At 36.1% G+C, this 12,654-nt stretch overlaps 1 protein-coding gene across 3 annotated transcripts in view; it reads left to right on the top strand.

The window, feature by feature from the left end:
* The window catches only part of LOC144439083 (bis(5'-adenosyl)-triphosphatase-like), a 40,725-nt gene extending 30,153 nt beyond the window's left edge, over positions 1 to 10,572 (top strand). For all 3 annotated transcript variants that reach the window (XM_078128342.1, XM_078128359.1, XM_078128350.1), the window contains one exon: positions 10,253 to 10,572. The gene's annotated coding sequence lies outside the window, so the exon portion shown is untranslated. The remainder of the gene's footprint in view (positions 1 to 10,252) is intronic.
* Positions 10,573 to 12,654: the final 2,082 nt, after the last annotated feature.

The following is a 12,654-nucleotide window of genomic DNA, read 5'->3' on the forward strand; positions in this document are numbered from 1 at the left end:
AAGGGTTTCAGTTAGCCTTTATTATTAGCCATCAAAGACTAGCCAGAAGGGTTTCAGTTAGCCTTCATTTTCAGCCATCAAAGACTAGCCAGAAGGGTTTCAGTTAGCCTTCATTTTTAGCCATCAAAGACTAGCCAGAAGGGTTTCAGTTAGCCTTTATTTTTAGCCATCAAAGACTAGTCAGAAGGGTTTCAGTTAGCCTTCATTTTTAGCCATCAAAGACTAGCCAGAAGGGTTTCAGTTAGCCTTTATTTTTAGCCATCAAAGACTAGCCAGAAGGGTTTCAGTTAGCCTTCATTTTTAGCCATCAAAGACTAGTCAGAAGGGTTTCAGTTAGCCTTTATTATTAGCCATCAAAGACTAGTCAGAAGGGTTTCAGTTAGCCTTTATTATTAGCCATCAAAGACTAGTCAGAAGGGTTTCAGTTAGCCTTTATTATTAGCCATCAAAGACTAGCCAGAAGGGTTTCAGTTAGCCTTCATCTTTAGCCATCAAAGACTAGCCAGAAGGGTTTCAGTTAGCCTTCATTTTTAGCCATCAAAGACTAGCCAGAAGGGTTTCAGTTAGCCTTTATTATTAGCCATCAAAGACTAGCCAGAAGGGTTTCAGTTAGCCTTCATTTTTAGCTATTTTGAGTATCAAATCAATGCATTACTGCATAACTTCAAGAGAGAGTCCATTCAAGTGTCTAACCCCATATAATCATATGCAATCTTTCTTCTAAGAAAGTGACCTTTGATCCCAACCTTGACCTTCTTGGTCAATTATCAAAATCAAGTTGTTTCTTGCATATTGCAGACAGTCTATAGCATGACTGAATTAGGTAATGCCAAACAAGAGAAGAGAACTAGACAATACAGGCATTACTTTTGGTGATGTCATAACTTTTAAACGAATGGTGGCCATATTTGTAGTGAACAAGCATTATTTGCTGCATAAATCAAACACTTAATTAGACACTATCCATCCCTATTATTGATGTAACTTTCTCATGAGACCGTGACCTTTGACCATGGTGTTTTAGAAATAGGGGGGGGGGGGGGGGGGGGGGGGGGTGTTCAACCTGATTTGGTTTTTACAGAGATTATGGTGAGACACTTTTTGTTGACCCGATAGAAAATCTTGAATTTGTTATAAATGAGGAAAGAAAAGTGACACATGTAGGAATTGAACCCACTTCCCCTAAACACTAGTCAGAGTGCTCTAACCAGCTGAGCTAACGTACCAACTGGTAGATTCCGTGAATTGAACCCACGTCCCTGAAACACTAGTCAGAGTGTTCTAACCAGCTGAGCTAACGTACCAACTGGTAGATACCGTGAATTGAACCCACGTCCCCTAAACACTAGTCAGAGTGTTCTAACCAGCTGAGCTAACGTACCAACTGGTAGATTCCGTGAATTGAACCCAAGTCCCCTAAACACTAGTCAGAGTGTTCTAACCAGCTAAGCTAACGTACCAACTGGTAGATAACGTGAATTGAACCCAAGTCCCCTAAACACTAGTCAGAGTGTTCTAACCAGCTGAGCTAACGTACCAACTGGTAGATACCGTGAATTGAACCCACATCCCCTAAACACTAGTCAGAGTGTTCTAACCAGCTGAGCTAACGTACCAACTGGTAGATTCCGTGAATTGAACCCAAGTCCCCTAAACACTAGTCAGAGTGTTCTAACCAGCTGAGCTAACGTACCAACTGGTAGATAACGTGAATTGAACCCACTTCCCCTAAACACTAGTCAGAGTGTTCTAACCAGCTGAGCTAACGTACCAACTGGTAGATAACGTGAATTGACCCCACGTCCCCTAAACACTAGTCACAGTGCTCTAACCAGCTGAGCTAACGTACCAACTGGTAGATTCCGTGAATTGAACCCAAGTCCCCTAAACACTAGTCAGAGTGTTCTAACCAGCTGAGCTAACGTACCAACTGGTAGATTCCGTGAATTGAACCCAAGTCCCCTAAACACTAGTCAGAGTGTTCTAACCAGCTGAGCTAACGTACCAACTGGTAGATACCGTGAATTGAACCCACTTCCCCTAAACACTAGTCAGAGTGTTCTAACCAGCTGAGCTAACGTACCAACTGGTAGATTCCGTGAATTGAACCCAAGTCCCCTAAACACTAGTCAGAGTGTTCTAACCAGCTGAGCTAACGTACCAACTGGTAGATAACGTGAATTGAACCCACTTCCCCTAAACACTAGTCAGAGTGTTCTAACCAGCTGAGCTAACGTACTAACTGGTAGATTCCGTGAATTGAACCCAAGTCCCCTAAAAACTAGTCAGAGTGCTCTAACCAGCTGTGCTAACGTACCAACTGGTAGATTCCATGAATTGAACCCAAGTCTCCTAAACACTAGTCAGAGTGTTCTAACCAGCTGAGCTAACGTACCAACTGGTAGATTCCGTAAATTGAACCCACGTCCCCTAAACACTAGTCAGAGTGTTCTAACCAGCTGAGCTAACGTACCAACTGGTAGATAACGTGAATTGACCCCACGTCCCCTAAACACTAGTCAGAGTGCTCTGACCAGCTGAGCTAACGTACCAACTGGTAGATAACGTGAATTGAACCCACGTCCCCTAAACACTAGTCAGAGTGCTCTGACCAGCTGAGCTAACGTACCAACTGGTAGATAACGTGAATTGAACCCACGTCCCCTAAACACTAGTCAGAGTGTTCTAACCAGCTGAGCTAACGTACCAACTGGTAGATTCCGTGAATTGAACCCAAGTCCCCTAAACACTAGTCAGAGTGTTCTAACCAGCTGAGCTAACGTACCAACTGGTAGATACCGTGAATTGAACCCACGTCCCCTAAACACTAGTCAGAGTGTTCTAACCAGCTGAGCTAACGTACCAACTGGTAGATTCCGTGAATTGAACCCACGTCCCCTAAACACTAGTCAGAGTGTTCTAACCAGCTGAGCTAACGTACCAACTGGTAGATTCCGTGAATTGAACCCACGTCCCCTAAACACTAGTCAGAGTGTTCTAACCAGCTGAGCTAACGTACCAACTGGTAGATAACGTGAATTGAACCCAAGTCCCCTAAACACTAGTCAGAGTGCTCTGACCAGCTGAGCTAACGTACCAACTGGTAGATAACGTGAATTGAACCCACGTCCCCTAAACACTAGTCAGAGTGCTCTGACCAGCTGAGCTAACGTACCAACTGGTAGATACGGTGAATTGAATGTGCCAATTGGTAGATAATGTGAATTTATCCTGATGTTTACCTTCTTTCAACAATCTTAGCAACTTGACCTACCGTTGCATTGAAATTATTTCAAAATTATTTAAACCAGCATTTTTTTTAAAGCATGATGAACCAGACACGAAACAGACAGACAACCATCACTTTCTGAACACTTGCTAATAAGCATAGATTGCAGAATAATAATAGTACCAGACTACAGTTACCCATCATATATCTGTGAATACAATCTCTATCACTATATTCTCCCAAGTGTCTCATCCGTGTTAGGATATAACACAGGTACATAGTTGTCATCCAGGGCTTTCACTTGTCAGATTTCACAAAGATATAAATCTCTGCCGTTATTAATGATCCCTACTAGATTAGTGTTGTCAATGATAAAGACAGCCTTGCACATCTAAATAGCCATTATCCCATCTTGATTTCGTTGTTACGAAAACCTCCTTAACTTTGATGAGGTGATATCATCTTTTATCTTTCATCCCAGACATCATTTCTGGTTGCCTTGGAAACAAAAGTGACAGCCATGACGTCAGAGAAATGTTGATGATTTTCCACAATCATATATAGGTTAACTCTGTAAGCAGCTAACCATGGTCTAATAAGCCTCCTTTCTCACTGTCCTAGCCAAATATTTATTTCATCAGCCTGATTATCAGCACAATAACACAAATATGTACCTGTAACACTGAAAGGTAATCACATCTATTGCATATTTTTACAGAGGTTGTTAATTAATCCATTGGAAATGGTAGTTATCGTTGCATAGTTTAGTAGCCTCCCAATCAACCTTTGGGGTAAAATAGCAGCCATATTTATGGTAAAAGTTCACACTTTGTCTCTTATTGCTAAGAGTTAATCATGTTTTTTCCAAACTTGTAGATCGCCCGGCATCTGTCTCTCTCTGTGTGTGTGTGTGTGTGTGTGTGTGTGAACGACTTAAAGTCAAAAATTAAAACTGCTGGACTGATTGCCATGATATTTTGCCTTGGGTGTCTAGTTGGGAAATTGTTCAAATCAAAATGATCTTATCACCGGTGTGTGGTTTTGGTCAAAAACAACTACTGGGCAGATTGGGCTGAAATTTGGATGAAACATTCTTCAGGGTGTTTTTACTAAGAATTGTTCACGACATGATGGTCCCATCAGTGATATGCAAATTAGGGCTAAAAATGTGTCTTTTTGGTCAAAAATCAATAATTCCAAAACTACTGACCAGATTGGGCTGAAATTTAATGGAAATGCATCGAGGAATGTATAGATGCAGGAATATTAAGGATACAATGATGTCATTCATGAGTGATATGCAAATTAGGTGTAAAAATGTTCATTTTTGGTCAAAAACTTATATCTCACAAAGTACTTGGTCAATGAGACTGAAACTTGTTGAGATGTTTCTTAAAGTGTTATTATGCAGATTTTCTTCAAAACCTTTTGAGAAAATTGACCCTAGCAACCATGACCATGCCTTGGCAACAACCAAATGGCAGTATATTGGATTATGGCTAATCTATGCAAATGCAGGAAATTCAAACTGCTGTACAGAGCACTAGCTCTGGGGTCTTGTTTTTCAGCATTTTTTCTGTGCTCCGAGAAACACATAGGTCATGTATCATGTACAAATTGTTAGTCCCCGCCGGACGAAGTCCAGGACGGGGACTTATGGATTGGGTTCCGTCCGTCCGTCCGTCTGTCCGTCCGTCTGTCCAGAGCCGTTTCTTGGAGGTGCCTGGACCTATTTTTTTCAAACTTGGTACAGGGGCAACATACAATAGCATACATATGCACGTCAATTTGTTTCATGATATGATCCAATATGGCAGCCTAGCAGCCATTTTGTTTGCAAATTTTCCCTAACTCAGACATGCTTGAACAGATCTCATTCAAAGTTGGTATTAGGATAGTGTTCTATGACATACATGTGCATATTCATCGTTGTTGTGATACGATCCAATATGGCTGCCTAGCAGCCATTTTGTTTGCAAATTTTCCATGTCCAAAGCCATAACTCAGACATGCTTAAACAGATCTCATTCAAAGTTGGTATTAGGACAGTGTTCTATGACATACATGTGCATATCTATTTTCGTCATGATACCATCCGATATGGCTGCCTGGCAGTGATTTTGTTGGCGCAGTTTTCATGTCCAAAGCCATAACTCAGACATGCTTGAACAGGTCCCCCCCCCCCCCCCCCCGTACCCGACCCATCCTTTATTGTTGAATGGTTTAGTCCATCACATCATCTTGAAGAGTAGGCAACGAGGAGACACAACATATCTAAGTCTGTTTGATTTAGGTTCACAAGTGTTGTTGCGTGATCAGAGTAGTGATATCAAGAAATGACAACATAAACTGCCAGTTCCTTGAAACCCAATCATAGCGGGGAGTATGTCATTCTCAATGACTTGTTTGTGAATGTCATAGGATGGTAACTTGATACACAAATTAGTTGAAAAGCAATCTGTTTGTTTCATAGAATGAAAAAACCTTTCAAAATGAGACAAATTCCCCTGCAACCAGCTGCTTAGATTGTGTGTCATTCAGGATTATTCAAATATTCGACATTTGCATGTGTTCGAACCCAGATATAGGGAATGTTTATATTTTGGTGATTACTTGCCAGTGAGTCATCACAAGTTCTCCACCTCCAAACATACAGTCAGTCATATGCAAAATAGGGTCCCAGGCACCGGCAGTCGTACCTTTAAATAAGAACCTCATCCGGTAGGCAAGTGAGTAAACATTCAAAAACTGTATGCAAATATCCCTAGCAACCTTGACCATGCCCATAGCAACAGCCAAACAGTCGTGTATTTCACAAAGATAACAACAGGGATTAATAAACGATACTTTTTGGGTCTACCAGTTAGGAAGCTGTTCAAAGCAAAATGATCGCATCACAGATGTGTGATTTGGGTAAAGAAATTTCATTTTTGGCGAACAACTTAAACTCCAAAAGTACTCAGTGGACAGATTGGTCTGAAACTTGGTGTGAATGTTCTTAGTACATGAAATTTGGGCTAAAAATGTGTCTTTTTTATCAAAAATATTTAATACCAAAACCACTTGACCTAATGCATTGAATGTATGGAGGAAACACTTGACCTAATGCATTGAATGTATGGAGGTAACACTTAACATAATAATGTATTGAATATATGGAGGTAACACTTAACATAATAATGCATTGAATGTATGGAGGTAACACTTAACATAATAATGTATTGAATGTATGGAGGTAACACTTAACATAATAATGTATTGAATGTATGGAGGTAACACTTAACATAATAATGTATTGAATGTATGGAGGTAACACTTAACATAATAATGTATTGAATGTATGGAGATAACACTTAACCTAATAATGTATTGAATGTATGGAGGTAACACTTAACATAATAATGTATTGAATGTATGGAGGTAACACTTAACATAATAATGTATTGAATGTATGGAGATAACACTTAACCTAATAATGTATTGAATGTATGGAGGTAACACTTAACATAATAATGTATTGAATGTATGGAGGTAACACTTAACATAATAATGTATTGAATGTATGGAGATAACACTTAACATAATAATGTATTGAATGTATGGAGGTAACACTTAACATAATAATGTATTGAATGTATGGAGGTAACACTTAACATAATAATGTATTGAATGTATGGAGATAACACTTAACCTAATAATGTATTGAATGTATGGAGGTAACACTTAACATAATAATGTATTGAATGTATGGAGATAACACTTAACCTAATAATGTATTGAATGTATGGAGGTAACACTTAACATAATAATGTATTGAATGTATGGAGATAACACTTAACCTAATAATGTATTGAATGTATGGAGGTAACACTTAACATAATAATGTATTGAATGTATGGAGGTAACACTTAACATAATAATGTATTGAATGTATGGAGGTAACACTTAACCTAATAATGTATTGAATGTATGGAGGTAACACTTAACATAATAATGTATTGAATGTATGGAGGTAACACTTAACATAATAATGTATTGAATGTATGGAGGTAACACTTAACCTAATAATGTATTGAATGTATGGAGGTAACACTTAACATAATAATGTATTGAATGTATGGAGGTAACACTTAACCTAATAATGTATTGAATGTATGGAGGTAACACTTAACATAATAATGTATTGAATGTATGGAGGTAACACTTAACCTAATAATGTATTGAATGTATGGAGGTAACACTTAACATAATAATGTATTGAATGTATGGAGGTAACACTTAACATAATAATGTATTGAATGTATGGAGGTAACACTTAACATAATAATGTATTGAATGTATGGAGGTAACACTTAACATAATAATGTATTGAATGTATGGAGGTAATACTTAACATAATAATGTATTGAATGTATGGAGGTAACACTTGACATAATAATGTATTGAATGTATGGAGGTAACACTTAACCTAATAATGTATTGAATGTATGGAGGTAACACTTAACAATTCAATACATTATTATGTCAAGTGTTACCTCCATACATTCAATGCATTATTATGTTAAGTGTTACCTCCATACATTCAATACATTATTATGTTAAGTGTTACCTCCATACATTCAATACATTATTATGTTAAGTGTTACCTCCATACATTCAATACATTAGGTCGTGTTACCTCCATACATTCAATACATTATTATGTTAAGTGTTACCTCCATACATTCAATACATTATTATGTTAAGTGTTACCTCCATACATTCAATACATTATTATGTTAAGTGTTACCTCCATACATTCAATACATTATTAGGCCAAGTGTTACCTCCATACATTCAATACATTATTATGTTAAGTGTTACCTCCATATATTCAATACATTATTAGGTTAAGTGTTACCTCCATACATTCAATACATTATTATGTTAAGTGTTACCTCCATACATTCAATACATTAGGTCGTGTTACCTCCATACATTCAAATACATTATTATGTTAAGTGTTACCTCCATACATTCAATACATTAGGTCGTGTTACCTCCATACATTCAAATACATTATTATGTTAAGTGTTACCTCCATACATTCAATACATTATTATGTTAAGTGTTACCTCCATACATTCAATACATTATTATGTTAAGTGTTACCTCCATACATTCAATACATTAGGTCGTGTTACCTCCATACATTCAATACATTATTATGTTAAGTGTTACCTTGATACATTCAATACATTATTATGTTAAGTGTTACCTCGATACATTCAATACATTATGTTAAGTGTTACCTCCATACATTCAATACATTATTATGTTAAGTATTACCTCCATACATTCAATACATTATTATGTTAAGTGTTACCTCCATACATTCAATACATTATTATGTTAAGTATTACCTCCATACATTCAATACATTATTATGTTAAGTGTTACCTCGATACATTCAATACATTATTATGTTAAGTGTTACCTCGATACATTCAATACATTATTATGTTAAGTGTTACCTCCATACATTCAATACATTATTATGTTAAGTGTTACCTCCATACATTCAATACATTATTATGTTAAGTGTTACCTCCATACATTCAATACATTATTATGTTAAGTGTTACCTCCATACATTCAATACATTATTATGTTAAGTATTACCTCCATACATTCAATACATTATTATGTTAAGTGTTACCTCCATACATTCAATACATTATTATGTTAAGTGTTACCTCGATACATTCAATACATTATTATGTTAAGTGTTACCTCGATACATTCAATACATTATTATGTTAAGTGTTACCTCGATACATTCAATACATTATTATGTTAAGTATTACCTCCATACATTCAATACATTATTAGGTTAAGTGTTACCTCCATACATTCAATACATTATTATGTTAAGTGTTACCTCCATACATTCAATACATTATTATGTTAAGTGTTACCTCGATACATTCAATACATTATGTTAAGTGTTACCTCGATACATTCAATACATTATTATGTTAAGTGTTACCTCCATACATTCAATACATTATTATGTTAAGTGTTACCTCCATATATTCAATACATTATTATGTTAAGTGTTACCTCCATACATTCAATACATTATTATGTTAAGTGTTACCTCCATACATTCAATACATTATTATGTTAAGTGTTACCTCCATACATTCAATACATTATTATGTTAAGTGTTACCTCCATACATTCAATACATTATTAGGTTAAGTGTTACCTCCATACATTCAATACATTAGGTCGTGTTACCTCCATACATTCAATACATTATTATGTTAAGTGTTACCTCCATACATTCAATACATTATTATGTCAAGTGTTACCTCCATACATTCAATACATTATTATGTTAAGTGTTACCTCCATACATTCAATACATTATTATGTTAAGTGTTACCTCCATATATTCAATACATTATTATGTTAAGTGTTACCTCCATACATTCAATACATTATTATGTTAAGTGTTACCTCCATATATTCAATACATTATTATGTTAAGTGTTACCTCCATACATTCAATACATTAGGTCGTGTTACCTCCATACATTCAAATACATTATTATGTTAAGTGTTACCTCCATACATTCAATACATTATTATGTTAAGTGTTACCTCCATATATTCAATACATTAGGTCGTGTTACCTCCATACATTCAAATACATTATTATGTTAAGTGTTACCTCCATACATTTAATACATTATTATGTTAAGTGTTACCTCCATACATTCAATACATTAGGTCAAGTGTTACCTCCATACATACAATACAGCATGTTAAGTGTTACCCCCACAAGAGAACAGGTTTTTTTTTAATTTACACTTTGTCACCTTGATTATTATATATTTGAATATGCGAGTTTCTTGATAGCAAAGCCATCTGAGTGTCAGTCTAGTCATGTGATGCACTTGTACCATTGGAAAAAAGTTTCACCTATCTGTGCAATGAAGAGGAACTAATTATTTCCATGGTTATTTTGATTCACAGGTGTTGCCATGGTAGTTATCAGACATCATGACGTAAAGCAACTGTGGAAAGTCATCTTGCTGCTTTACTGCCCATCTCGGGGGATTTTTCTGTGCTGTTCAATGGTTGAATAGAGCTGCTGATCATCATAGTAGCATAACATAGATATGTATGGACTCACCTTTAATAAGTTATGCACATGCTCAGTTGCCAATGGAGCTACTATTCAGGTACAGAAGCAAGTACCTCATATAATTAATGACTCTACCAGGTAAATTTCTGTCAGTGTGATGCTTGCTATGTAACGTAACTGATATGAATTGAAAGAATTGCCCAATTTTGCTAGGCAAAAAAGATTTGATGTTTTCATGATGTCAATAAAACAATAACATTTTATATTCCCCCTCTGAGTGAAAGCTTTCTTGTAAACATAACCCCAATCACTGACCTGAGTACAATCAGTTTGATTTGAACAATATTTAGAAGAACTGAACACCGAGTTAGAGGTAGTTCAGTCATGCTATATGCATGGTATGTGTGTGTGTGTGTGTGTGTGTGTGTGTGTGTATGCATGTAAATGACTTAATTTCAAAATCTGCAAGACCAATTCCTTTGGTATATGGTGGGTGTGTCAATGAGAAATTGTTCAAATGAAAATGATGGCACAACACATGTGTGATTCGGATTGATATATTTGGGTTGGTGTATATTGCAAAGAATAAAATTGGAATGTGTAGGCAAGAAAGTAAACATTCCAAAAATGTCAGCAAATATGCCTAGCAACAAGACCATGCCTATAACAACAGGTATGTGATGATGTATGTTGCAAAGATAAAAATAGCGCCAATGGTGTAGCATAACTGTATTTAGCTGTTGCTATGGGCATGGTCTTGTTGCTAAGCATATTTACATACATTTTTGGAATCTTTATTAACTTGCCTGCCTACTTTCCATCTTTGCAATATAAACCATCATTTCACTGTTGCTAAGGGTGTGGTCATGGTTGCTAGGACCATTTGTATCACAATAACTGCAGAATAACACCTACAGAAACATCCCCACCAAGTTTCAACCCCATTCACCATGCAGTTTCAAGATATGTTTTTGACCAAAAGTTAACACTTTTAGACCTAATTTGCATATCGCTGATGGTATGCCCAGATGCATCCCCATTAAATTTCAGCCCAATCTGCTTGATACAATGATAGTTTTGGAATTACAGATTTTTGACCAAAAATACTTTTTTTATACAGTTATTACCTAATTTATGGGATCTTGTTATGAATAATTCTTAATCTAAACTCCACTAAGAACGTTCCCATCAAATCTCAATTATTTTGGAATTATAAATTTTTTTTACCAAAAAGACACATTTTTAGCACAACTGAACTCTTAGGTTCAGTAGTGCTATAAACATGGAAAAGTGTCTGACTGTGTGTGTGTGTGTGTGTGTGTGTGTGTAAACAACTTAAACTCAAAAACTGCTGGACCAATTGCCTGTGTACTTTGTGGGGACATTACTTTTGGTGTCTAGTTGGGGAATTGTTCAAAGCAAAATGATCGCATCACAGGTGTGCAATTTGGGTCAAAAAACAAACTCAAAAACTACTGTACTGGGCAGATTGGTATGAAAGTTGGTGGGAACATTCTGAGGGGTGTGTAGATTAAGATTTGTTCATGACATGATTCCATCAGTCATATGCAAATTAGGGCTAAAAATGTGTCTTTTTGGTCAAAAATCTTTAATTCCAAAACTACTCAGCAGATTGGACTGAAATTTAATGGGGATGCATTTGGAGGCCTATAGATGAAGAAATATATAATGATTTCATCAGTGATATGCAAATTAGGTGTAAAAATGTGAATTTGGTCAAAAACTTGCATCTCAAAAAGTTTGTGGTCAATGAGACTGAAATTTGGTGACATGTTTCTAGAAGTGTTATTCTACAGATTTTTTCAAAACCTTTTGACACAATGGCCCTAGCAACCATGGCCACGCCCTTACCAACAACCAAACATCAGTATATTTTGCTAAAGTAACATCATCATCTGGTAGGCACTTTTAGAATGTTGCACATGAAAAACAAACAATATGGGAGACACTCATATAAGAAAGTTGTCGCATTTCGTATAGTTTCAGTGCTTATTGATAACAGGACAATTTGCACAACTCAAATATACCATTGCAATATGTTTAGGACAAGAATGTACGAATTTGGCTTGGCTAAATGAAGTGACACATACAGACTTGCCTTTGACGAAGATGTTGTGTGTAAGATACTGGGTCTTGAACCATTCATCTAAATATCCCTAGAAATAGTACCATGTAATTTCAGACCAATCTGCCTATTAGTTTTCAGATTTAAATTTTTTAAGCAGAAGTTACATACAGCTATGATGAGATCATGTGATTAAAACAATTT

The sequence above is a fragment of the Glandiceps talaboti genome, chromosome 1, assembly GCF_964340395.1.
Source record: "Glandiceps talaboti chromosome 1, keGlaTala1.1, whole genome shotgun sequence".
In the NCBI taxonomy this organism is placed as follows: domain Eukaryota; kingdom Metazoa; phylum Hemichordata; class Enteropneusta; family Spengelidae; genus Glandiceps; species Glandiceps talaboti.